We start from the raw sequence: 5,609 nt of genomic DNA, 5'->3' as shown, positions 1-5,609 counted from the left end.
ATGATCCTCATGAGCCCTTGTCTTCTTTCTCTGGGTTCGGATGATCATTTCCTAATGATCAGAACTTGAGAAGTGATAAACCTGTCATTTAAACAATATTACAAAGACAGAAGAATGAGGATAAGTTATGATTGCCAAAGAATTGTACCCGACGGTACCTATGGTCACATGCATAAACAATATGACCAAGCTCTTTCAGCCAAGGATCCAGACCAAGAAAACAATAATGAAGGGGCCAGACCAGAAATACGGGTATGAAAATTGTTGCATGACCCACATGGTGCAAATGCCCAGGACAGTCTGAGTCAGTATTGATCACCATGAATATTCAACTGCGGAGTCTACTCAATTTTGGTAAGGACCCCATATCACGGTAACCTGCTCATTTAACAGTATATGCTCAGAATTGTCAGTATCGAATATCTGAGTCTGTCAAGTTAGACAAAGGGTCAATTCAATAGTTTGACTCCAGCAACTATGGTGAAGCATCACACAGCATACTATCCACATGAGAATGCCGACAGAATGAATAATTTGAAGGTGAAATAACAATCTCGAAGCATGAGCCCTCGCTTATGTGAATCACCAAAGGGTAGCCTTTCTGGAACAAAATTCTTCTGCCAGCACCCACCGTCAGTTAAGTCTAAGGATATTATCAAAAAAAGGGTCATACACCTTCATGCTGGCCACGACAAGCGACAATCAAATATTTGGAATGGATCTGATACTTAAGACAGTGGAGCCAGTCAGGATAATTCAGGAATTCCCGTGATAAGTCAGAATCTGTCAGGAAAACGGTTATGCCTCAAACCACTATTTGGAACCCGAAGGACCTGCATTTAGTGATGAAACCCAATGCAAGGAGTCAGTGCTTGGGTGTTCATCAAGGAAAATCTTATCACAACTTTATGGAAGGTTGTCAATGTTGGATGGCACACCCAGCGGAAATCACTCTTGGATTTGTGAGATGGACATGTATTTCAGACATCATAACAACTGACACTCAGCTAAGTCAGCAGATCTAATAAGAAATGGGAGCCTGTATAAGCATGAACAAGCAAGGTAAGATCTATCAGAATGTGGATACAGTAAACCAAACCACCCAGAGCCAGTCAGGTAAGTCATATAAAAATTCAGTGGCAACAATAAAAAAAGGATACCCGAGTTGGAAACGGTTTCCTTATGTTAGTATATTCATACTTGTTCCTGAGCAACCAAATCTCGAGGACGAGATTTCTTTAAGTTGGTAAGAGTTGTAACAACCTGAGTTTTGGCCCTTTCTTTTTCTTTTGATTTTCTAAGGTTTTTGCCTAAGTTTTCTTTTTTCGTGGCTATGTAGTCTGGAAACTGAAGAAGATGCCCTCTTCTTTTCTTCCAGAGTGGCTTGTCATACCCAAATCCTTCCCTAGACCTTTCTATTTACATCCTTGGACCAAATCCCAATATTCTTTTTATTGGGAATATTCCTTTTCTATTAAAGGAATAACTCAATTTTCCCTAGGTTGTGAAGCAACCTATATTTCCCTCCCTCCTAAAATTACCAAATAATTCTCATAAATTGTTTGGGTCATATCTTCATCAAATATGGCAAGACTTTATTGCCATGTTTAAAAATAATCCTTAAATAATTCATTTCCTGTTCTGCCCTAAATGGCACATTGTGAAGCAAGTGCTATTTTCCTTTGCCCAATTGAACTCAAACTCCTTGGACATCTTTTCTTGTCCATATCATTGCCACATGCCAAAATTCAACCTCATTTGCCTAGTAATTATTTAATTATGATTTTACAAAGTTTCTGTCCAAAAAGAAGCTTTATGAAGGAGGTACAAGCTAGGCATATCCAAATGAGTTGCCATTTTGCATGATCCTCCATATAATCATATAATAGCCCTACACCAAAGTTGAGCTCATGTCATGCCTCCATGTGAGCTCATATTCAATTCTTTGATTCTATCCAAATTTGCAGTTTGTGAAGCAAGTATATTTTATCTTGCTCCATTATGGCTGGAAATTTTTCTAGGCCTTCTATTATCCACATAACCTATCTCCACACATTTTGAGAATATTTCATCAAGCCATTATTCCTCTAGAATTTTTGCAAGTTTCTGTCTAGAGGAGATGTTTGTGAAGCAAGTACCATTTTAGCTCGGCCAATTGGTATGAGACTTTTTGAGCATCTTCATAAGACCAAATGACTCTGCTTTGCCCAATTTGAGCTCAAGTTGATACTCCATGTGAGTGCATCATCATGTTCAAGTTTCTGGACCATTTTGCTCACTTGCAAAGCAACTATATTAAACCTTGATCCATTTCTCCTCAAACTCCCCAGGACTGTAGTCCTTCCTAGCCTAAACACCGCAGCCATAATAGTTGACACATATCATCTCTCTATTGATCACACTAAGTTGATCAAGTTTGCAACAGTAAACTTCAGAGGTTGATTCCCATCTAACCACAGCATATTTAACTAAGCCACCACCTCAGTTGCGACCTCCCCAGGAAGGACTAACCCCCAGACACGTTTTGGCCGAACTACGTGCACTGTGTGCACCCATGCCAATGGTGACCACCATTTTGGCATGCAGTGTTCACGCTCTAGGCGTCGTTTGTGTTCGGGCCCCTCCTCCGCTCGTCGTCTTCGCGCGCATGAGCGTGTCCAACAGGTTCCACGTGTCGTCGTCGTCCTCATGGAGCCATTTCCCCACCGGCAGCTTCCCCGCTGGGGCTTGTCGCCGTGCGCCCACGGGCGATCTGTAGCTAGCCGTCATCTTCTTCCTATGTTCGCTTCTTCCCCGTGCCCCTTGGTTCCCTCTGCCCCATGAGCTTCTCCCTCTGTCTCCATGTCGCCTAACTCTGAGCCCATGCACGAGCACACGCGTCTGCGGCGCCGGCCACGCGTCCGTGGCAACGCCAGCTCGGCCATGCCCTTGCTCGGCTATAAGTAGCCCTTCCCACGCAGCCCCGAGCACTCCATCGCCCTCCCTTCTCTCCCTGGACCTCGCCTAGTCTCTTCCCCGAGCACCGGAGCCTCTCCTGCCCTCCCTCTATAGTCGTGGCCGCCGCACGGCCTCGACCAAATTCGCCCATCCCCGCCTTCGTAGCTCCACCTAGCCACCACCATAAGATCACCCGAAGTCCGACGATCCTCCCCATGCCCTCTCCCTCTCACCAGAGCCACTATGGCCACGAGCCCCATATTCGGCCGAAGACCACCTCTGCCGGAACCCAAGCCATCATGGCCTCGATCCTTCCCGACGCGCGCGAAGCCCCTGGATGGATGCGTATATCCGTCCTGCGTAGTTCGGTAGCCGGAGCCTCGCCGAAGGTGTCCGGAGCCATCCAGGGCAGTCGCCGGCGGCGCGCCACTCCCTCTGCATCGCGAGCGCGAGCGGGAGGAAGAAGGAGTTGACCTAGGCAGGCGGGCCCCAGCCCTAGGGACCCCACCTGGCAGAGACCCAGGCGGCCGGTCCCGCCACTTCGCATTGACCCGGCCTGCCCACGTGGATAAGTGACGGCTGCCACCGCCCGTGGAATTCACACGTCAGCAAGACAAGCCCCGGCTCCGCCACTGCCTAGCTGGATAAGTGGAAACCCATTTTGTTGAAATACGTTTTCTTTAAGGGAAAGCATACTTTGATCCTAGTTCGGTTGGAAATGTGTTTTCCTTTTGGGAAAGTGTATTTTCACTTAACTACGGCTAGTAATACGTTTTCTCTGCTGAGAAGGCGTATTCAACTAAATGTGCTTTCTGTTTTTCAGCTCAGGGGCCTGTTTGTGGAAATCTTTTTACAGATTGGTCCCTGGACTTCGTCCGGTTATAACTTTTTGTTCGTAACTCCGTTTGAGGTGAATCCAAAGCCCATTTCTTCGCCTCATTGAGCCCGTTCTGTTGGTCACACTTCCACCATGTGTTATCATTCTGGAAATGACCATTTTGCCCTTGCACGTAAACAGCCCCCTTCGGGAGAGGACTGTTTCCGGCAAATCTTTGCGTGGCTTCAACGCACTTCTTCTCAGTGCCTTCTTCATCCCCAGGCAAGCAACAATACCCACTTGCATGATAGTCATGCAGTAGCCATGGTTATTAACTTGAATATTTAATAAATGTTTGTCCTTTTAAAACTTGGTTGTCGTTGTTCCGATGATGCTTAGAGTTTCATGTTCACTCTCATGCTATGTTGTCTTGCACCTGGTTATCATGTACTAGTTGCTAGTATTCCTTTCAGATGCTTATGCTAGCTAGTAGTACATGTTGATGTTGGTGATGGTCTTCGGTGCATGACTATCGTCTGCTCCGATTGTCGTTGTTATGCATGATCCATTGCATCCAGTTCGTTAAATGCTTGCATGGTAGCATTGTTGATATATTTCTTGCATGATATTTATTGTTGATGCTAGGCAAACCCATAAGAGCACAACGAGTGCTTCCGCCTACTCGGCCATGCTCGTCAACAGCGAGACAGTGTTGCAAGCGAGGTTGTCATCACACCATCAGCCACCTCTGGGTTGGCACAGCAAGATAACAACCCCACATACTTCCTCCTTCCACGAAATAAGTTTACGTTTGGCATTTAAAATTTGTCCAAAAAATGTACTTCTATTTTCTCAATGCATTTTAAAGTAGAAAAAATGCTTCTGTCTCATCACACGGTAATCAAGATCAATAACATCACATGATGTACTGACTTTCTACATGCATTTAGCTTATTAGGGATGAAGTAATTAAAGAGAAGAGAGATGGTTGGCTTGCACCTTTCCAATGCATTTTTTACTCCACTTCATTATTTGTCCTAAAATTTATACATGTACACTTATTCGTGAACGGAGAAAGTAATTGTCTTTCCCGAAGAGTCCCACGCAACCAGGACTCGACAACGCGACAGCATCACAGGTGAGGTTGTCATCGCCCCATCAGACTACCCATAGTCGGGAGTAACTTAGACTACTAACATGCATATGATACTAGTCTATGTTACTAACTCTATAGTGGAAAATAATGTCATGCAACACTTTATTTATTAGCTTGTAGACTCATCTTGTCTTGGTACTACCTCCTTTCCGGTTTTTATAAGGCTTGCGCGTATCCCTAAATCTATAATTTGACAGTTGTATAGTCTAAAGGTTATACTATTAGAAAGTATACGATTTGAAGTTTCTAATGATATATTTTTTGTGATATATAACATGTATTAGGTTGGTCTATTTATAAACCAAAAAATATAAGCAAGCCTTATAAACCAATAACTAGTTATGTTACTCAGATCATCTCTCTTTATTAGATCATTACCACATCAATAAATTTGCTGAGTTGGCCCTTATGTTATTGTTGAAATTACTCCCGCTATGGGAAGTCTCAGCCATGTTACGGTTGAAGTTAGAGCATCTCCAGTCGTGTCCCCAGCACGGCCTCCCCAAGCAATTTTTTTGAGCCGGCGCGAAAAAAGGCCCAGTCGCGCCCCCGGGACGCCGAATTCCACCGGCTTGGCCCATTTTTGCGCTCGGCGATCGCAGGCCGAACCCGGCGCATTGGGGGCGCTCGAGGGCTCCGGCGCAAGGGAAAAGCGTTCCTGGGGCCACATTGGCAGGCGAAAGGTCAAGTCATTCGTCC

The sequence above is a fragment of the Triticum dicoccoides genome, chromosome 2B (genome assembly GCF_002162155.2).
Source record: "Triticum dicoccoides isolate Atlit2015 ecotype Zavitan chromosome 2B, WEW_v2.0, whole genome shotgun sequence".
Lineage (NCBI taxonomy): Eukaryota > Viridiplantae > Streptophyta > Magnoliopsida > Poales > Poaceae > Triticum > Triticum dicoccoides.
This window is presented reverse-complemented; position numbering follows the sequence as displayed.